This window comes from Scyliorhinus torazame, chromosome 17, assembly GCF_047496885.1.
Source record: "Scyliorhinus torazame isolate Kashiwa2021f chromosome 17, sScyTor2.1, whole genome shotgun sequence".
Classification (NCBI taxonomy): domain Eukaryota; kingdom Metazoa; phylum Chordata; class Chondrichthyes; order Carcharhiniformes; family Scyliorhinidae; genus Scyliorhinus; species Scyliorhinus torazame.
In genome coordinates, this window is record NC_092723.1 from 183,707,239 (window position 1) to 183,730,262 (window position 23,024).

Here is a 23,024-nt window from a genome sequence, read left to right on the forward strand (position 1 = left end):
GTTGGGAAGATGGTTGTAGCCATTCAGGGGTTCCTTGAATCCCTTGAGCTTTACAAAGAGTTCTGGGACAAACAACTGACTCTTTTGTGGCTCAGTTCCTTCCTTCGTCACCACCATCACCACTACCCTGCCACCACGCCAATCCAGAGGATAATTCTATTCTTCAACAGATTGAGCTTTTCGAAGCTTGACAACAATTCGACAATCATGTTTTAACTATATAATAGGATAAACTTACCACAGATGTTGATACCACAACATTGTGTTTTGTCATAATTTAGTTTTTTGCAATGTTAGTGTCTGGCACAGAGTTGCTGTTGCATATGTCCTTTATCCATTTCACATAGAGCTGGCATATTGCCACTGGCTAATAATCCAGAGGCCCAAGCTAATGGTCTGGGGACATGGGTTCAAATCCCACCATGGCAACTGGTGGAACTTAAATTCAGTTAATAAATTCAAAATATAACCCTAGACTAAGAATGGTGACCATGACAACTTATCATCAAGTGTTGTAAAACCTCATCTGGTTCACTGATGGTCTTCAGGGAAAACAATCTGCCGTCCTTAATAAGTCTGGCCTACATGTGACTCCAGGCCCACATCAATATGGTTGACTCTTAACTGCCCTCTCTGAAATAGCCCAGCAGGCCACTCCTTTCAAGGGCATTAGGGAGGGGCAACAAATGCTGATTTTGCCAATGATGCCCACTTCCCTTAAAGAATGAAGAAAAAAAGACTTCAGGTTTACTGGGGTAACTGCAGATAACATCTTCTACCCAATACTGGAATTTTATTCACGTATAACATTTTCTAGTAGTTCAAGCTATCCTGCTTGCATTTGGCTCAGTGACTTCCCCTCCAGAATACCCTTTTGATTGCATATGGTAAATGCTTTAGCATGGTGCTTGGTTATCTTCTGAGTGCTCCTGCATCATCCATGAAGCTGAATTACAAGCATATTCTTTTGTCAAAAATATTAGTATCTTCATATCCAGGGCATCTTGACTTTGGGTGCATGAATGCACTTGCACACTACTATTTCTAAAATTGGCATGGCATCAACAAATTTCTTGATCATCTATTTTTCCGTTTTAAAATTAGGTACCTCAGGAGGTGATCTTTTAAAGGAAAAGAAGATTGTAAATAACATGGGGGCGAAAAGTAAATTTGGACAGTCAGTTCAAATTAAATTGTTAGATTTGGGCAAGGGGCATCAGATTCAAACTAATCATCAGCAAATTTCGAACATGTGTCAGGACATGTTTTCGCAAAAGATTATCAATACATGGAATAGACTCAAGAACAGAGTAGTGGAGATGAAATCCATTGACTCATTCAAGAACCACTCCAACTGCTTGGGAAGCTTTCATGTCATTCTGGATGGTTGACGTAAGATAGGCTGATTGGTTTTCTATAATTATCTATAATTGGTCTTCTATAATTATGCACAGGGCTAAAACGCTGGCTTTGAAAGCAGACCAAGGCAGGCCAGCAGCACGGTTCAATTCCCGTACCAGCCTCCCCGAACAGGCGCCGGAATGTGGCGACTAGGGGCTTTTCACAGTAACTTCATTTGAAGCCTACTTGGGACAATAAGCAATTTTAATTTTTTTCATTTCATCTTGTGTATATAAAATTAATTTTAGACATGCAGGCTGCCATTTAGATTTATGGCCTATTGATACTTTGTCAAATTTATTTATTTATGTTTAAAATCTGTGTGCAATATTATTGTTCTTTGTTCATTTAATAGATTTGCTTCATATTTTAAAATTATATCTTGAAAGTAAACGTTCTATCACGAGTCAAGGACTGGAGGCATAGTATTAATTGCAATATCTTAAGAATAAAGGCTCAAGAATTTCTATTCATTACCTCAGATGTGTTGCTGAATTTTATACATAGACAGTGAGGCGAGTGAAAACCTTCAAAGCACATTCATTGGGATTCACTGATGAACAAGAGCGCTGTCAGTTACAAGATACTTGAAATCTGAGGCAAAAGGGAATAGAAAAGTGTGTGTATTTACCATTCCAAGAAACCACTGGCCTTGTGATTGATCTACCTACAAAACTGAATATTGGCCTGTTCTTCACTCCACATGAGCAAGGGTTTCTCAAGAGCCTGTTCTTTGGGCTGTAGAACAGTTATTCACTTGAGCTCTCATCTAACGTTAACAGCCACTTGATTTGATTTTCCAAATCTGTGCAGACTGTGTATCAAAAACAAATGAGCTGAAGTAATCAGCAGAGATTTCTCTGTTTCAGCAGTTTGCCTGGATCAGTAGATGTGAACCATGCCAGATGGAAGTACTGCTGTGTGTACTTGTAACATTGCTCAATTCTACCAGGATAATAGATTACCAGAGCTCTCCACCATTAGGGCAGCACGGTAGCATTGTGGATAGCACAATTGCTTCACAGCTCCAGGGTCCCAGGTTCGATTCCCCGCTGGGTCACTGTCTGTGCGGAGTCGGCACGTTCTCCCCGTGTCTGCGTGGGTTTCCTCCGGGTGCTCCGGTTTCCGCCCACAGTCCAAAGATGTGCAGGTTAGGTGGATTGGCCGTGCTAAATTGCCCTCAGTGTCCAAAATTGCCCTTAGTGTTGGGTGGGGTTACTGGGTTATGGGGATAGGGTGGCGGTGTTGACCTTGGGTAGGGTGCTCTTTCCAAGAGCCAGTGCAGACTCGATGGGCCGAATGGCCTCCTTCTGCACTGTAAATTCTATGATTCTATGATAATCTATGATTCTACTTGGACTTGTGCATCGACACTTATTTTTCGAATTGCTTTTAAATTACAAGAACACTTTACTTAAATCCCAGGACTCATGTTCTTTTCATTGTTGCTTCACATTATTAAGTTTCTTTGCTGAATGTGCAGTGAAATGCAGCAACCAGTGCTCCGAAGCAGTCAGAAGACAAAACAATAGAAGGGAAGGAGAAATGCTTGCAGTATGTTCAACACCTTTCACAACCTCAGGGCAGCTGTTTTCTCAGGCACAGGGAAGAGGAAAACCCAACATAAAGGATTATTATTTGGCGATATAAAATGCAGAATTTCAATGCAACAGACTGAAGTGTTGGGTACTCTGCTACACAGATGAACCAGCATGGTTGTAAGTGGTACAACGCAGTTTTATTTCAAACATCTATTTACACTGGTAAACTGTTTACTGAGGTCCGATCATGACCCTTGATTCTGTGGACCTATTCCTAATTCTATCTTGTAGTGGCACTCAGCACATGGTGGATGTCTGAGTGGCCTGCAATGAGCTCTGTGCCCTGAGCCGTCTCCTGCTCGAGTGCCCAGGAAGTGTCGTGTTCCCTGTTTTGTACTGTGTATGCTCTTGCCTGTGATTGGCTGTCGTGTTGTGTGTGTTGATTGGTCCGTTGATCTGTCCATCAGTATGTATGTGCTATGCTGTTTACCTGAATATCATGACACAGACCAGGCTAATTGCGTAATTAAAGAAATGAGAAGGATCAATTGCTGACAAGGTGAAAAATGGTCAAACATTTTGCTGTTGTTTATAAGCAGATAAATAAAAGATGCGCTGCTTGCTTGATTCAACATGTTACAGTGTCTTTGCAATAGCAAGTAGGCTAAAATTGCTTTCACTTAAGAGTTAATTGCCTCAGCCTGTTGAAGATATGAAATGTATCCCAGCTGTAATTAAATTTCAAGTCATAAGCTATAGAATGTGTGTGGGAAGGCAGATAGATCAGACTTGAGAAATTTCTGAAGAAAGTCTGTCAGTTGAAACAAGCGACCATGACAAAAGTTGTCTGTTTGACTTTGCATTTTTCTATTTTGTTTTATGTGATGAGTGAGGTTCCAATCTTTAATCCTTCTGGATCCATAATGAGAAATTAATCAGAACAGATAAGAGAAATAAACATTGGAGAACATTTAGACAATAGTGATCATAACATAACTATATAGTAGATAAGCAATAAGGTATTGGATACGCTCCTGTAGAGAAAACATTTCCAGGGCTACGTGTTGAGGGCAGGTAAATGGGATTAGCTAAGGGGAGGCAGTGGCACAGTTGTATTGTCATTGGACTAGTACTCCAGAGACCCAGATCAAGATCTGGGTTTAAATCCCGTCACGGCAGATGGTGAAATTTCAATTCAATACAAATCTGGAATTAAAAGTCCAATATTGATCATGAAACCATTATTGATCGATGTAAAAACCCAGCGGATTCACTAAAGGCCTGGGCCAATTATGGGGGATATATTGGGAAAACTGAAGAGGGTTGGCTCCTTTTCATGGTATAAACTGAATGTTGGGATGAGCGAGTATTTGTGTTTAGCCCTTTGGGGAGTGGAACTGGGCTGCCTTTCCGTTAAGCTGGGACTAGTTTACGTTATTTGGGGGTCCAGGTGGCCCGGGACTGGGCACGACTTTGTCGGTTAAATTTTACAAGCCTGGTAAGTAGGGTTAGAGCAGATCTGCAGAGGGGTGGCACAGTGGTTAGCACTGCTGCCTCACAGGGATCCAGGTTCAATTCTGGCCTAAGGTGACTGTGTGGAATTTGCCCTGTCTCTCCATGTCACCATGGGTTTCCTCCAGGTGCTCCGGTTTCTCCCGCAATCCAAAGATGTGTAGGAACCAACTGTTTGAGCCGGCTAAATTGCACACTACATTTGGGGGTGGAAAGGCAAAGGACTGGAGAGGGTGAGGGACTTGTTTCCGGAGGGGCTGTTTGCCAGCTGGGAAGAGTTGAAGGAGAAAGCGTGGGGAGGGGGGGGGGACTTGCTGGAAAGGATACTCTTGTGCAGGGTCGGAGGGCAGCACGTCCGAGATATATGGGCAGATCATGGGGGAAGAGCAGGTTTTGGTGGAGGATGTAAAGGCCAGGTGGGAGGAGGAGCTGGGACCCATTTTGGAGGAGGAGGTATGGCGTGACTCTTCAGAGATACAAAAGTCTAAGAACACACACAAACAGATTCAAAAACAGCTTCTTCCCCGCTGTTATCAGACTCCTAAACGACCCTGTTAGGGACTGATCTGATTAATACTACACTCCTGTATGCTTCATCCGATGTCGGTGTCTATGCATTTACATTGTGTTGCCCTATTATGTATTTTCTTTTCCTTTTCCTTTCATGTACTAAATGATCTGTTCGAGCTGCTCGCAGAAAAATACTTTTCACTGTACCTCGGTACACGTGACTAAACAAATCCAATCCAATTCATCGGGTGAATGCGACGTAATCTTGCGCGAGGTTGAGTTTGATTTAGCTAAAGCTGGTGTTTAGGGAACAGGGGTCGAGGACAAGTCTGAGAGGTGCTCGAGAGGGCCGGCTCACCACTTGCACATGTTGCGATCCGTCCTAAGCTGGTGGGTTTTTTGGGGTCTTTTTCTGTCGCCATATCGACTATGCTGAATGTGAATCTAGAGCCACGCCCGTTTGTAGTTGTATTTGTGGTGCTGGACCAGCCGGAGCCGAGAACTGGGGTAGGGGGGTTGCTCTGGCATTCGCCTCATTGCTGGCCCGGAGGCGGATTTTCCTGAGTTGGAGGCAGGCAACTCCATCTGGCATCGCGGCATGTCTGGCATCGCAGCATGGCTGGCATCGCAGCATGGCTGGCATCGCAGCATGGCTGGCATCGTGGCATGTCTGACATCACAGCATGTCTGGTGATCTGATGGAGTTCTTGTACCTTGAGAAGGTCACATTCACGGGGAAGGAGTCAATTGATGGGTTCTATTGTAGATGATGGCTGTTCATATTGCACTTTAAGGTCACTGTTACCTGTTTGTGGCAGAGGGTGTAGTTCCCATTTGGGGGGGAGGGGGTGGTATGGTTCTTCTTTGTTTTTGCTTTTCTATTATTATGTGTGTTACTATGATTGTGATTTGCATAGAATGATAAAAGTTTAACAAAAATGTTTGAAAAAAATATACACAAGCTTTGCTACTTATGATCTAATTCAAAGAGAAAGCAGTGTGTCAAAGAAACAAATGGAGAACGAGTGGAGAAACCTCGCAACTAATATTTGACACTGATTCGGAAGTGTCTCCTTCTTTTGGGATGCCCTACATATGAAGAAAACATACGCTGTCAGCATTTCAACTATTTTGTAGTCATGCAAGCGAACAATATAACCTATTGCTTCCTATTTGTAGCACCCTAAAATTATATCAATGTAAAATTCTGCCAAACACATCTCAGGTTGTGAGATTAAATTGAGAAGTCTCACAGCTTCCTAAAACTGCTGGCTTCTGCCTCATGCACTGAATTGCATACATGCATTGCCACTTTCAGCTGGAAGGGAAATCTACTCATATAGCACATGATTAACTTCAAGTAAATTACATTAAACCGCCTGTTTGTCTTGTAAGGCATCAAAGCATTCAGATTTATTAAATGTCACTTTGATTTAGTGATCATTAGTCAGAGCAAGTGCAGTAAATTCATCTGCACTAGAGGTAGATTTACTAATACAAAGGGTTGTGCCGACATTAAAATGATGGGGCACCTGTTCCAGGTCCCGCCGTTGTCGACAGGGTTTCCTTTTGACGCCCCCCCCCCCCACCCCCTGTCGGCGGGTTCAGAAGATCCTGCTGGCATGAATGGTTGGAAAATTCCAGCCACAACTATTGCCATATAGATTTGATGGGCTTAATGTCAAGTGTGGAAACCATATTTTACTTGATCATAGTGGCCAATTTTACCAAGACTACATTTTCTGGTGAGATAACTCAGTAAAAACTCATAAAATGAAAACTCATAATAAGGGTTGAATGTTTCTATGGAAGCAAAGCCTGAAATTTTCAGACGTGGTCCCTATAGTCTTGTTCTTCCTGCAGTCGCCTTGTCAAAATTGCATCAGTGGGAAATTATTATATTGGGACAGATGTAGTGACACCAATTATTTTTGCACTGAATTGGTGGCTGGGGGGCAATAAACTGCCACAGTCATGATGAAAGATATTTTATCTATAGAGAGAATGCCGTATTTATAGAAAGCCAAGAAAGCTCAGCCTTTGGAGGGCAATTATCTAGATCAGCAGCACAATTTGTTTTGCCTCCATTCAATGATCAATCTCAAAATATTCAGAAAATTGCACATTGAAAACCATGTTACGTCTTTACATGGGAAAAGGTGAAACAATTAATAATTTCCCTACAAATCGCTTGCTGTCATACAGAACATGAAATACTAGTTACCAGTATTTTACTTCAGTTAGGTAATGCATTGTCAAATGGAATAATACTACCATTAAAAATAATCTTTATTAGTGTCACAAATAGGCTTACATTAACATTGCAATGAAGTTACTGTGAAAATCCCCTAGTCGCCACATTCCAGCGCCTGTTCGGGTACACAGGGAGAATTCAGAATGCGGGACTCTCCCAGCCCTGGGCTGGGCCGGAGAATCCCTGCGACCAGGCCACGCTGCCCCGACGCCGGCACGCGAATCTCCAACCCCGGTGGGGGCCTCCGATGTCCGACCCCGGGGGGGCATCAGATGTGGCCTGGCCCGCGATCACCGATCGGCGGGCCGGCCTCTCTGGCTGGGGGCCTCCTTTCCAAGCGCCGGCCCGTGTAGCCCTGCGCCATGTTGCATCGGGGCCGGCGCGTTGAAGGAGGCCACTGCGCATGCACGGATCCCGCGGCGCACAGTTCACGCCGGGATCGGCAGCTGGTAGGGGCCAGAATGACTCCTGGCAGCGGCCCATTCACGCCGTCGTAAAACGCGGCGGCATTTATGACGGCGTGGACACTCTGCCGCGGGATGGGAGAATCCAGCCCAGAATGTCCAATTCATCTAACAAACACGTCTTTCGGAACTTGTGGGAGGAAACTGGAGGTCCCGGATGAAACTCACAGTCACAGGGAGAATGTGCAGACTCCGCACAGACAATAAAATGCAATTCATAATACTGTGGGCCTTTAATGCTAAGATTGTTTAAATTTATATTCATGTCCACGATTTATTAACAGTCTAGATTAAGTAATTCACTACATTTACATTATCCTTCCCCGATATTTAGAATATAGTGACACAACAAACCAGTTTCTGCTTAGTTTGCACCTGGAATACTGTGCACCTACTGACCACTACATCATTGATTGATGCTATTTCTTTGGGATGATTATAATTCGGGTGTAAAACGGCAATATCAAGTTGGTCACCCATCATACACTATTTCTTATTTTCATTTCTACTGCTGTTAACAGAAGGAAACATTGGATGTGATATATAATGGGTGGCCAATTTAATATTGCCTGCTTTACACCATTGACCATAATTTAAGTTATCCCCATCAAGACTGTGCCGCAGTCTAAAGTCTCAGAAACAACTTTGGTTCTGCTACCAGTTTGAGGCCATTAGCTGCAGTTGTATTTCAGTCAAGCAGAACCATGTTTCCATTTGTTGGGTTCTGCCTGCATTAAGCTCACTCTGACCAAGGCGCATAAAGTCTGGCCAGTTTTAGCTCCTGGGCCTCACTACCGTTTTTTACATCCAACTACTGCCCAAACTCGATGGGAATGTTGCTGAGATGGTAAGTGGGAAACTGCCTCGTGTGGCAGGAGACTGTCATCGGGAAACACAAGAACTATCCCTGAAAATCCAGTAAACAGCAGGAGTGAGAGAAAGGCAATTGCAGTGAATGGAGTGGACGGAAAGGCAATTGCAGTGAATGGAGGGGACGGAAACCCAGGGCAGTGAAGGTCCTGGTTTTCTCTGTTTTTCATCCTCCTAATTGTGCATTGTGCAACTGCTGCTAAAAGTAATGTCAGAGTCCAAATAACATAGTAGGAATGTAAGTATTGGAACACTTTTTATGATGTTAAAGACACTATATCAATGCAGGTTGTTGACGTTATTTATGAGACAATCATCTGCCTCTATCAAGCACCTCAAAGGCTATCTCAAGTGTACTTTTAAATGTAGTGTAAGCTGTAAATGCATTGTGCTTCCTGCATCAGAGCTGCCTCTATTTTAACCCCTTGTCAGCCCTTTCTCATCAAGTATAGACAGTGCAATTAAAACCAGTCCTTAGGAGAATATTCTGCACAGGTCTTACATATGTGCACAGCCTCACTCAACAGTGATAAATTTAAATAGTTAAAAAATGTGGGGAGGTGACGGGTAAGAATACTTTCTCTCTCAAAAATGGGCTCTCCTAGGTTTAAAAGTTATCTGGATGCCAATTGGACTATCTGATTGCTTTGTAAATTAGGTTTGTCACAGCTTTGAGCTTAAGCCCATGTGGCACCAAACCAAAGGAATGTGCAATTACTGTCTCTTCAGTTTCGTCCTATCATGAATTTCGGTCCAAACCTAGATTTACTCTGCAACTTTAGCATTGGTGTAAAGTGAAAATACTTTGCACAGGTGTTAATTTTGCTATGTGGATGTACACTATCTAACGACACCCTGCGCTAATGCGCAATCAATTCCATCTGACCCGGAGTCGCAACATAAGTAAAATTCGATAAAAACAAATTACTGATAGCATCAGTGCACATTTGGGCAGCATGGTAGCACAAGTGGCTAGTGATTTGTTATGCTCTCGGTGTAGCATAAGCGGCTTCCTTGTGGTGCACTTGACAAAGGAAGGTTCAGACGTGGAGATAACTTCAACACGTTTATTAAACTATTTACACTTCTATTACTCGGGTTCGACACTACTGCTAATCCTTCTATAGCTACCCAGACTGACTAACCAGTTGCTGCAATCCACGTGGTGGGAGTGATATTGAATCAACCTTGTGTCTCTACTCACTGACTGTCTCCACTGGAAAGAGACTGAGCATGTGTGCTGTCTCCTTTTTATATGGGTTGGTGTAATGCCCTCCTGTGGTAGTGTCACCTCGGTGTGTATCGCTTACAAACCTATTGGTTGAGTGTGTGTGTGTGTGATGTCTCTGGTGCTCCCTCTAGTGTCTAGCTGGCCTACATGTATTTACATTGATGCACATCACCACATCCCCCCTTTTTTATATGTTACATATTTTCTGCACACTTTGAGAAAACTGAACAAAAAACAGATAGATAGGTTAAGGTATATACAAGTCATGGGAACAGTGATTAAACAATAAGTCCAAATCGTTTGTGTGAGTCCAAAAACCATCAATCATCATGGTCAAATGTCTCTCTTGGTTATGGATGCCATCAACGTCCCTGTTCCACAGGAACCAAGAAGTGGTCAAATCACTTCGCTGTTTGATTTGGAGTCCCTTTCTTTTTTGATGTTTGTGATGGTGCTGTCGGATGACATCTTGTAGCTGATAAGGTGTTGACGTTGAAGAGGTACCATCAACAGTATCATTCGAGGTCATGGATGTGCCATATGTTGAAGTTGGATAAGACTGTACATACTGGTTCTGGCCAAGTGCTGTGCTGGAAGGGTGATCCTGCTGAGAACCGTTGAAGCTTGTCAACTTGGAAACAGAATTGCTGCTCGCATAAATACCTGGTGATGGTGTGAAACTAGAACCTTGCATCTGATAGGAATATGCCGTCTGGCCAGGCTGGGGTGCAGCAAATTCCGGGCTGTAACTAAGGCATCCAGTCTGTAGTGCAGATTGCGCCTGCGGTAGTCCTCCTTCGGTCTTGATTCCATTAGTGGCAATCCGTAGTGCTGGCCTGTTTGAGAATATGCTGCATAGACTGCTGGCTGCTGCATGCCTGAATACTGGGTTTGTCCAGCATGTGCTGTCATTGGCTGCACTGCTGGTGTGGAAAGAATGTGTGGATATAGCTGTGGTGAATATTGGTGTATTCCTCTTGGACTGTAGCCGCTGCTTGTTATTACTGACCCAGTGTAATTGTTAAGTGATCTATCTCCTGTTGTTGTGGTGGAGTAAAGTCCGGCTTACGTGAACCAGAGTCGGCGTTTGGTTGCTCCCCATCTGGAGTCTGGTCTGTTTCAACTGAGTCAGTGTTGGTTTGTTGATGCTCCCCGTCCGGAGTCTTAGCAGGTTCACTGGAGTCAGCTGAGATTCCTTGAAGCTGCACGTCTGGAGTTGGACCATGCAGGAATGCATTGACTTGTGGAGAGGTTCGAGCGAATGAGGGTGGAAGTATCATGGTGTCACCGGAGTCACTAGTGGTCTCAGTGATCGTCGAGTGCCTCTGTACACATTGCCTGAGCTCTGTCACTTTGCACATTTTGCATGGGAAGTGGGATGCAGTCGTCACTCGTCTCACATACCATGGGTAGATCCTCAGTAGCTGCTTGTTGTTCACTTGGGTTGGGTAAATTGTCAGAGTCTTCATCTGATGGTGCAAACAATGTGGGTGGACTGTCATTGTCTTGCTGTTGTCCTGCATTTGTGCTTGGACTGCCATCATTGCTTTGTTCTTCACTGTAGCATGATAGACCGTCATGGTCGTCCTGCTGTGCACTAGAGCGTGGTAGACTGTCATTGTCTTCTTGCTGTTTACTTGAGCATGGCAGACTTGCATCGTCTGCCGCTAGTTGGTCAGAGGAGGTTGCTAGACCCACATGGTCTTGTTCCTGCAAGGACTGCGCGTCGGAGTCTTGCGTTGCTTCTATCGTGGAGGCTCTCCACGAGCTCGCTGAGGAGGCTTGTGACACTGGAGTCACGTCTTGTGTGTGCAAGGACTGCGCTCTGGAGTCTTGCGTTTCTTCTTTCATGGAGTCTGTCCACGAGCTTGCTGTGGAGGCTTGTGACACTGGAGTCACTTCTTGTTCATGCAAGGACTGCACTCTGGAGTCTTGTGTTTCTGCAATTGTGGAGTCTGTCCACGAGCTCGTTGTGGAGGCTTGTGACACTGGAGTCACTTCTTGTTCATGCAAGGACTGCGGCGTGGAGTCTTGCGTGTCTTTCGTAGAGTCGTGAACCCTGAGCGGTGCGTGGACCACGCTCTGTGTGGCAGCAGGCTGCTCTCTATGGGCTTGTACCGCTTTCTGTCTCTTGGTTTCAGGCCGCAGCATAATCCTGTACTCACGAGTTGGGATGTCATATCTGCTGGGCTGAAGATCCTCAAATCCGAAGAACCCGTCGTCGGGGTCGTCAATGTGCAACACGTCTAGCTGCGGTTCGGATTTGGTACTGGGGTAGCCTCCCAAGGTGAAAGGTTTGTCTGAGTCGTTGTCTTCTAGGACCATATCATCACTGTTTGCGTCGGAGCTGGCATTGGGCTCGCGTGGTCCAGAGAAAATGTAAAGGTCGGTTTTGAAGTATTCAAGGTCCGAATCATTGGTTTGGGCGTAGGTAACTGCTTGTTGCAGGGTTCTTCGGAGGTTAATTTCATTTCCTGGTTCAATTTGAGGCATTGTGCTGTCATTCCGGGTGAAGGAAGGTTGTTTTATGGCTTTAAAAGATTTTTTCTTTGATTTGGGACGTTTCCCTTTTAAATGGGCGTGGTCCGGGGCCTCTGACCTCATGATGCATGTGACATCATACGTAGGAAGCGTTTGCGCATGCCCAAATCGCTGTTCCTGTACTGGGGCCGTTTTCGTGATCGCGCATGCACAAACGGATCTTCCCGTTCTGTGCGCTTCTCGCGCAACTGCACAAGTGCAGTCCCTGTAGAAAGATGGCCACCGATCAAAATTGTTCTCTGCTCCGGGATCTCGGCCTCGTGGTGAGTGCTGGCGCTTCTCTTACCTTTTCTTGCTGGTTGGAGTGTGTTTTCCTCACAGTATTTGCCGAATCTTTCCAGGACTGCCTGGAAGTTGCTCCTGTTTTGTCCCTTGGAGAACTTGAATTTTTTAAAGATTTCTTCTGCTCTGGCACCAGCGATGGTGAGTAGAAGCTCTGTCTTTTCAGCATCAGCCACGTCTTGTAGGTCGGCTGCTACCAGGAAGATTTCAAACATTTGCCGGAATGTCCGCCAGTTTTCGTGGCTCCTTGTGGTGCACTTGGCAAAGGAAGATTCAGACGTGGTGATAACTTCAACACGTTTATTAAACTATTTACACTTCTATTACTCGGGTTCGACACTACTGCTAAACCTACTATAGCTACCCAGATTGACTAACCAGTTGCTGCAATCCACGTGGTGGGAGTGATATTGAATCAACCCTGTGTCTCTACTCACTGGAAAGAGGCTGAGCAGGTGTGAGGTGTCCTTTCATATGGGTTGGTGTAATGCCCTCCTGTGGTAGTGTCACCTCTGTCTGTATTGTGAATGCCCATTTGTCGTGTCCTACCTTAGAGACCTATTGTTTGAGTGTGTGTGTGTGATGTCTCTGGTGCTCCCCCTAGTGTCTAGCTGGCCTACATGTATTTACATTGATGCACATCACCACAGCGAGCACTGTTGCTTCACAGCGCCAGGGTCCCAGGTTCGATTCCCCACTGGGTCACTGCCTGTGCGGAGTCTGCACGTTCTCCCTGTGTCTGCGTGGGCTTCCTCCAGGTGCTCCGGTTTCCTCCCACAGTCCAAAGACGTGCAGGTTAGGTGGATTAGAACATCGAACATAGAAAAATACAGCACAGAACAGGCCCTTCGGCCCACGATGTTGTGCCGAACCTTTGTCCTAGATTAATCATAGATTATCATTGAATTTACAGTGCAGAAGGAGGCCATTCAGCCCATTGAGTCTGCACCAGCTCTTGGAAAGAGCACCCTACCCATAGTCAACACCTCCACCCAACACTAAGGGCAATTTTAGACACTAAGGGCAATTTATCATGGCCAATCCACCTAACCTGCACATCTTTGGACTGTGGGAGGAAACCGGAGCACCCGGAGGAAACCCACGCAGACACGGGGAGGATGTGCAGACTCCACACAGACAGTGACCCAAACCGGAATCGAACCTGGGACCCTGGAGCTGTGAAGCAATTGTGCTATCCACAATGCTACCGTGCTGCCCTTAAGAACAAATAAATCTACACTATATCATTTTACCGTAATCCATGTACCTATCCAATAACTGCTTGAAGGTCCCTAATGTTTGCTACTCAACTACTTCCACAGGCAGTGCATTCCATGCCCCCACTACTCTCTGGGTAAAGAACCTACCTCTGACATCCCCCCTATATCTTCCACCATTCACCTTAAATTTATGTCCCCTTGTAATGGTTTGTTCCACCTGGGGAAAAAGTCTCTGACTGTCTATCTATTCCCCTGATCATCTTATAAACCTCTATCAAGTCGCCCCTCATCCTTCTCCGTTCTAATGAGAAAAGGCCTGGCACCCTCAACCTTTCCTCGTAAGACCTACTCTCCATTCCAGGCAACATCCTGGTAAATCTCCTTTGCACCTTTTCCAAAGCTTCCACATCCTTCCTAAAATGAGGCGACCAGAACTGTACACAGTACTCCAAATGTGGCCTTACCAAAGTTTTGTACAGCTGCATCATCACCTCACGGCTCTTAAATTCAATCCCTCTGTTAATGAACACTAGCACACCATAGGCCTTCTTCACAGCTCTATCCACTTGAGTGGCAACTTTCAAAGATGTATGAACATAGACCCCAAGATCTCTCTGCTCCTCCACATTGCCAAGAACTCTACCGTTAACCCTGTATTCGGCATTCATATTTGTCCTTCCAAAATGGACAACCTCACACTTTTCAGGGTTAAACTCCATCTGCCACTTCTCAGCCCAGCTCTGCATCCTATCTGTGTCTCTTTGCAGCTGACAACAGCCCTCCTTACTATCCACAACTCCACCAATCTTTGTATCATCTGCAAATTTACTGACCCACCCTTCAACTCCCTCATCCAAGTCATTAATGAAAATCACAAACAGCAGAGGACCCAGAACTGATCCCTGCGGTACGCCACTGGTAACTGGGATCCAGGCTGAATATTTGCCATCTACCATCACTCTCTGACTTCTATCGGTTAGCCAGTTCATTATCCAACTGGCCAAATTTCCCACTATCCCATGCCTCCTTACTTTCTGCAGAAGTCTACCATGGGGAACCTTATCAAATGTCTTACTAAAATCCATGTACACTACACCCACTGCTTTACCTTCATCCACATGCTTGGTCACCTCCTCAAAGAATTCAATAAGACTTGTAAGGCAAGACCTACCCCTCACAAATCCGTGCTGACTATCCCTAATCAAGCAGTGTCTTTCCAGATGCTCAGAAATCCTATCCTTCAGTACCCTTTCCATGACTTTGCCTACCACCGAAGTAAGACTAACTGGCCTGTAATTCCCAGGGTTATCCCTATTCCCTTTTTTGAACAGGGGCACGACATTCCCCACTCTTCAATCCCCTGGTACCACCCCTGTTGACAGTGAGGACGAAAAGATCATTGCCAACGGCTCTGCAATTTCATCTCTTGCTTCCCATAGAATCCTTGGATATATCCCGTCAGGCCCGGGGGACTTGTCTATCCTCAAGTTTTTCAAAATGCCCAACACATCTTCCTTCCTAACAAGTATTTCCTCTAGCTTACCAGTCTGTTTCACACTGTCCTCTCCAACAATATGGCCCCTCTCATTTGTAAATACAGAAGAAAAGTACTCAATACACAATCTCCCGCTACTGTCCTTGATCGGACCTACCCTCGCTCTAGTCATTCTCATATTTCTCACATATGTGTAAAAGGCCTTGGGGTTTTCCTTAATCCTACCCACCAAAGATTGTTCATGCCCTCTCTTAGCTCTCCTAATCCCTTTCTTCAGTTCCCTCCTGGCTATCTTGTATCCCTCCAACGCCCTGTCTGAACCAAATTTCCTCAGCCTTACATAAGTCTCCTTTTTCCTCTTAACAAGACATTCAACCTCGTCTTGTCAACCATGGTTCCCTCACTCGACCATCTCTTCCCTGCCTGACAGGGACATACATATCAAGGACACGTAGTACCTGTTCCTTGAACAAGTTCCACATTTCACTTGTGTCCTTCCCTGACAACCTATAATTGGGCATGATAAATTGCCCTTAGTGTCCAAAAAGGTTAGGAGGGGTTATTGGGTTACGGGGATAGGGTGGAAGTGAGGGCTTAAGTGGGTCGGTGCAGACTCGATGAGACAAATGGCCTCCTTCTGCACTGTATGTTCTATCTGTGGAGAGAAAAGGGAGCTAACAATTCGAATCTGCATGACTTTGTCAATGCTAGAGAAAACTGGAAATGGGGTCAGATTTATGCTGCAGTGGGGGGAGGGGGGCCAGTGATATGTGAAGATTGACAAAGATGTCGAGGTCAGAAGACAAATGGAATGTAAATGAGGGTAATTAAGGCTTGAATGCTGATAGTGGCACATAAAGAGATTAGAATGTGTGAATGGCAGAACAAAGGTGAGCAGTGTGTCAAAGGGCAACTAGGAACAGGTGGCCCAAGTGGAGTGGGGTGGGGGGGTAACAATGGTGAGGGAAAAACAAATCAATGGAAGAAATGAAAATAAATTGATAGAAATAAAAATTTGGTGAAAGTGGAGGAGAGAGAGTTCACAGTCTGAAGTTATTGATCTCTTAAGTCCAGAAGGCTGTAACGTGCCTAATTGGAAGATGAGCTGCTCTTCCTCCAGTTTGGGCTGGGCTTCACTGATTGCAGCAGGCCAGGGACGGACATGTGGGTGTGAGAGCAGGACGGTGAGTTGAAATGGCAGCGACAGGAAGGTCTGTGACAGAAGTTTAGATGTTGGGTGAATCTACCCAAATGGGAACAGAGTCCCATAACAAACACTTTTAGCCAGGTGTTTCCAGGCGCCCGGAGCACCGGGAAAGCCCACGCTATCGAACCGGACTCTGTTCCCATTCGGGTAGGTTCGGGGCCTCAGTGGGGAACTACCCAACGAGGCCGCACTTTATCCTGTTTTCTACACTGAGGAGCTCCTCTTGCTGGAACTCCTCGGTGCAAAAGGACTGTGGGAGGAAACCGGAGCACTCGGAGAAAGCGCATGCAGACACGGGGAGAAAGTGCAAACTGCACATAGACAGTGACCCAAGACCGGAATTGAACTCGGGTCTCTGGTGCTGTGAGGCAGCAGTGTTAACCACTGTGCTAACATGCCACTCCTGTCCTATGTTGAGAGGCTGAGTAAATTGGGCCTGTATTCTCTGGAGTTTAGAATAATGAGATGCAATCTCATTGAAACATTGAAGGGGTGTGACAGAGTAGATACTGAGAGATCATTTCCCCTGGCTGGGAAATCACAGGCTCAGGATAAGGGCGGTGATCGTGCAGAACGGAGATCAGGAGAATTACTTCACTCAAAGGGTTGTGAATCTTTGGAATTCTCTACCCCAGAGGACTGTGGTTGCTCCATTGTTTGATAGATTTAACATTGGGATAGATAGATTTCTGGTTTATCAGGGAATCAAGGGATATGGGGAGCAGGCGGCAAAATGGAGTAGAAGCCCGAGGTCAACCATGATTGTATTGACTGATGGAGCAGGCGCAACAGGCTAAATAGTTACCTTTATTTATATGGATGTCACTTTCGCAACCTGTACTCCAATTGTGCATTTTATCAGAGCCTGATACAAGATGCAATAAATATTACCATCTATGCTTTCAATCAGGCCGATATTTAACTTCAATATCTTGAAAATAGTGCAACAAGGAACCCAGATTTAGAAGCAAGGAGAATGATCTATGATCAACAGGAATTCAGAGAGACCCATTTACTAGCTGCACATAACAAATACATTAGTTTACTAGGAAACACCAGAGACCGCCTTCTGTTTTTAATGATGCAATTTTTTAATGAAAAGAATGTGAATGAAAACCTGATTTTTATTAAATGACCAATTAAGCCTGAGTAGCTTTTTCATGACCATTGCTATGTGATTAATAGAAGTAAATGTCGTACTGAAAACACAGATTAATGTTGAAAATGACCTGTGACCGAAATGAGTGTCGGACTAAGCATAGATTCATAGAGTTTACAGTGCAGAAGGAGGCCATTCGGCCCATCGAGTCTGCATCGGCTCTTGGAAAGAGCACCCTACCCAAGCCCACACCACCCTATCCCCATAACCCAGTAACCCCACTCAACCAACACTAAGGGCAATTTTGGACACTAAGGGCAATTTAACATGGCCAATCCACCTAACCTGCACACCTTTGGACTGTGGGAGGAAACCGGAGCACCCGGAGGAAACCCACGCAGACACGGGGAAAACGTGCAGACTCCGCACAGACAGTGACCCAGCCGGGAATCGAACCTGGGACCCTGGAGCTGTGAAGCAATTGCGCTAACCGCTATGCTACCGTGCTGCCCTTAAGCAGCTTAATTAGAGCTATATTCACATCCATTTGTCATCTGATCATGACTGAAGTTTTAAAAATTGCAATTTATGGAATGCATGAGGAGATAAGCAATGAGGTGATCAATTTCCTTAAATTAGATCTGAAAAGATTTGTCTTGCTGTAGTGGTATATAACCCTCCAGTTGTGCCATGTTACCAGGAATGAAGAGCATCACTGAGTTGACAATAATTCTCATTAGAAAATTCAATTGTGTATTGCGACAATAAATGGCATCAATGCTCCAATTAAAATTCAGTAAACTTGATGCTAAAATATGAATTTCTTGTAAATCCAGACCATGTATTGCACCTGAATATTCACAACTCTGCAAGGTTATAGGTGTCACTGGAGGATGCAGAGTCATTTGTTATGTAGTTTTGAGGCTTTGTTCTACACTGTAGGAGAACGTGTAAAACCAGACTGAAATTAGGAACTCTTAACAGCACTTGCACAATTTCTATTGCATTTAAACTGGCTTACTTTTATTCATCACACCTCTGGATTTTGAAATTCTACCCTTAAAAATCTACAAGTTTGAAGCATCTAACTAATCTAACTTAGAGAGGGTGCAGAAGAGATTTACCAGAATGTTGCCTGGTATGGAGGGCATTAGCTATGAGGAGCGGTTGAATAAACTCGGTTTGTTCTCACTGGAACGAAGGAGGTTGAGGGGTGACCTGATAGAGGTCTACAAAATTATGAGGGGCATAGACAGAGTGGATAGTCAGAGGCTTTTCCCCAGGGTAGAGGGGTCAATTACTAGGGGGCATAGGTATAAGGTGAGAGGGGCAAGGTTTAGAGTAGATGTACGAGGCAAGTTTTTTACGCAGAGGGTAGTGGGTGCCTGGAACTCGCTACCGGAGGAGGTGGTGGAAGCAGGGACAATAGTGAAATTTAAGGGGCATCTTGACAAATACATGAATAGGATGGGAATAGAGGGATACGGACCCAGGAAGTGTAGAAGATTGTAGTTTAGTCGGGCAGCATGGTCGGCACGGGCTTGGAGGGCCGAAGGGCCTGTTCCTGTGCTGTACATTTCGTTGTTCTTTGTACTTTGTTGTAATGGTTCCGTTCACGTTCACTATCTCTAAGTTATACAAAGGAGACATTCCCATTACCTAACTACCAGGATGCAGAGTAATTTATAAAGTTGGGACAAACACAGTCTTTGCAAAGCCAGGAGTGTAAACTGAAGCACATCGTCACTTCCCCCATTCTGGCCTCAGCTCTCTTATGTCCCTCTCTAAGCGACTGTTCCACATTCTGGCTCAGAGGATGTTTCCGCCCTGCAAACCCCTAAATATATGCCTGAGTGCAACTGTTGCCAGTCTCCACCCTCCTCGGTCGAGCCTTTGTCTTGCTGCACATTCCCTTGTCTCTGTCACTTTAATCCCTCCCCCAATTGAACCCTTGCCCTTCAGCATGTTACAAGCCACCCCTGCCTTACTGCTGGTCTGGTCGGTAGAGCCTTGACTGACAATTGATGAATCTAGGAATTTCAGATATATGTTGTATTATATGTTACAATAAAAATCTTTATTGTCACAAGTAGGCTTACATTAACACTACAATGAAGTTACTGTGAAAAGCCCCTAGTCGCCACATTCCGGCGCCTGTTCGGATACACTGAGGGAGAATTTAGAATGTCTAATTCACCTAACAGCACGTCTTTTGGGGCTTGTGGGAGGAAACCGGAGCATCCGGAGAAAACCCACGCAGACATGTGGAGAACGTGCAGACTCCACACAGACAGGGACCCAAGCCGGGAATCAAACCTGCGACCCCGGTGCTGTGAAGCAACAGTGCTACCCACTGTGCTACCGTGCTAGCTGGTGCAGTAATGGTTAAAAGCCTGGGATAGAGTGTGTATGAGACTGCTGCAGTAATGTTTTTTAAAATCCTGGTTTAAAAGACAAGTAGACACTGGGGCTACAGAAGTAATAATTAAAGCATCGTAAAATTACGATCATAATTTATTCCAACCATGTATATTGTTACCAAAATAAGGCGAATACAGTTTTGTTTCCAGAAAGAAGGATTTCAGGGAATCAGATAATTAGAGACAGTGAGCGCAATTTAACTAAAAATCGTTCTAGTCAGGAATTCAGGGATTATTCCCAGCTATTGAACAACACTCTGGGTTTTTTTCGGCCCCCGGTGGGGAATGCCCGACAAGGCTGCACTTAGCCACATATCCTGCACTGAGAAGCTCTGACGAGCGTAACTCCTCAGTATAGGAAGGGATCACGCCGATCTCGCAACCATCTGATGAGACTCCCGGACCTCCCCAATGCCTAAACTCACCTGTTGGGGGGGTCCTTGAGCCCCCCCACACCCCATCACAAACCGGCAGAGCACCCTGAGCCCGATCCCCGGCATGGGACAAATCCTAGCTTGGCACCTGTCATAATATACACACAAGTATATGATAGTGCACAGACAGACAGTGAGTGACACGAAGGATGACCAATGAACATACAGAACACAGCAGGCAATCACCAGACAGGACACGGTCACTATATAACCAGGGGGCACTAGTTTTCCCGCTCTCTTGGGATCCAGCCTCTGAGACAGTCAGAGCCTGTGAGCAGCAACTAGAACATCCACCATGTGGTAGTAAGATAGTCTGGTCAGGTTAGCCTCAGGTCTCCATTCAACTCAGCATAGTGTCAACCCACAGTTCAAGCATGTTTAGTAGTTAAGAGTTTAATAAAATAGAGTTGCATTTCTTTAAGTGTTGGAAGCCTGTCTCTCTCACTGCTGCAGTAAACGCAGTCCTCGCAGACCCAGCTTACCCAACACATCACGGTACCAGTGAGTCATGCTCGAGTTTGACGGACCCACCTTGAGATAGTCTGCCTTTGACCAGCGATCAGCCATCCGGTAACATGGACAGCGTCCGCCCTCCCCCGCAGCTCCGCATCGCCGGCAACCTCGGTGCGAACTGGAAGATTTTTAAGCAGAAGTTTCAGCTGTATCTTGAAGCCATCGACCTTGAGGCCGCATCGGATAGCAGAAAGATTGCCCTCTTCCTCTCTACCGGGGACCACGCTATCCACATTTTTAACTCCCTCACCTTTGCTGAAGGTGAGGGCAAGACAAAGTCCAAAACAGTCCTGCTAAAGTTCAACAGCCACTGTGACTTTGAAGTCAACGAGAGCTTTGAACGCTATGTGTTCCACCAGAGGCTTCAGGGTAAGGATGAACCTTTTCAGTCCTTCTTAACCCATCTCCGTATCCTCGCGCAATCCTGCAACTACGGCTCCACTTTCGACTCCATGATCCGCGACCAGATCGTTTTCGGGGTCCATTCTGATCCCCTTCGCCAGCAACTCCTCAAAATTAAGCAGCTTACCCTCACCATCGCCATTGAAACCTGTGTCCTACATGAGCACGCTAATGACCGGTACTCCCATATCAAGGCGGCAGAGACGGCGAGGCAAGGCCCCCACGATGCGGAGCAGGTGCAGGCCGTAAAGCAGCTCCAGTGCCTGAGTCTGGATGAGGGCAGCCATTTTGCGTGCTTTTCCCGGGCTCCTGCGCATGTGGACAACGATCGAGGGGATGGCGAGGCCGAGGATCGAACTGCACATGTGCGCACATCTTTCGATCGCACCGCGCATGCACGGTGGCGCACGGAACGTCCTGACGTCGGCGTCATGAAGTGCAACTGTGGCTCCGCCCACTTAAAGCGGCAATGTCCCGCGAAATCTCGACGCTGTCTCCAATGTGGCAAGCTTGGCCACTACACAGCCCTGTGCAGATCTGCTCAACTGCCCACCACACAGCGATCCCAGCCGCAGCGCAGGAACGTCCGGTCAGTGCAGCAATCCGTTGCAGACTCTGACTCCGACATGGTTCCAGATCCCGACACCGAGGATCTCACATCCCCATTCCGGGTGGGCATCATCACCAAGCATACAATGCTTTCCAAAAAAGAGGCTAATCCACTCCCAGTGCTGAGCATTGATCCGGACGACGAGTGGTGTGCCACCCTTACGGTCAGCAAATCTCGCATACGCTTCAGACTGGACACCGGCGCTTCAGCAAACCTTATTTCGAAGTCTGACCTGGATACCATCCACGTCAAGCTGAGCATTCTTCCATCGGCCTGCCAGCTTATCGACTACAATGGCAATGCCATTGCTCCCAGTGGCTCATGCCAGCTAGTGGTTTCTCATCGTTCCTCAAGTTTCGAAATAGTAGCGTCCAACAAAGCTTCCTTGCTCGGTGCTCAGGCCTGCAAAATCATGAATCTTGTGCAGCGGGTTCAGTCCATGTCGCCCGCTGAGGCATCAGCCTTGCCAGATGCCAACTTTCAAACCCAATTAGATGACATCATAGCACGATACCACAGCGTCTTCGAGGGTATGGGCACACCACCCTACACATACAAGATACTTCTGAAACCGAATGCCTCACCCGTGGTTCATGCACCGCGTTGGGTGCCGGCACCCCTTAAGGACCGCCTCAAGCAGCAGCTGCAAGACTTCCAGGACCAGGGCGTCATTTCTAAGGTCATGGAACCCACGGACTGGGTTAGCTCCATGGTTTGTGTCAAAAAACCATCAGGGGAATTTGCATCGACCCCAAAGATTTGAATCGTAACATCCCTAAGCGAGAAGAGCTCACTAGCGAAATGGCTCATGCCAAGTTATTTACGAAGCTGGATGCCTCCAAGGGGTTTTGGCAGATACAGCTAGACACATCCAGTCGAAAGCTCTGCACTTTTAACACCCCATTTGGTCGTTACTGTTACAACCGGATGCCCTTTGGCATCATCTCCGCCTAGGAGGTGTTCCACCGCATAATGGAGCAAATGATGGAGGGCATCGAGCGGGTGCGAGTGTACGTTG

At 45.9% G+C, this 23,024-nt stretch overlaps 1 protein-coding gene and 1 long non-coding RNA gene across 4 annotated transcripts in view; one reads left to right on the forward strand and one right to left on the reverse strand.

Annotated features, from left to right (window-relative positions):
- The window catches only part of cpped1 (calcineurin-like phosphoesterase domain containing 1), a 258,660-nt gene that overhangs the window by 194,690 nt on the left and 40,946 nt on the right, over positions 1 to 23,024 (forward strand). The gene's annotated exons all lie outside the window — the stretch shown is intronic.
- Positions 1 to 23,024, reverse strand: part of LOC140394492 (uncharacterized) — a 50,074-nt gene that overhangs the window by 14,097 nt on the left and 12,953 nt on the right. The window lies entirely within an intron of this gene.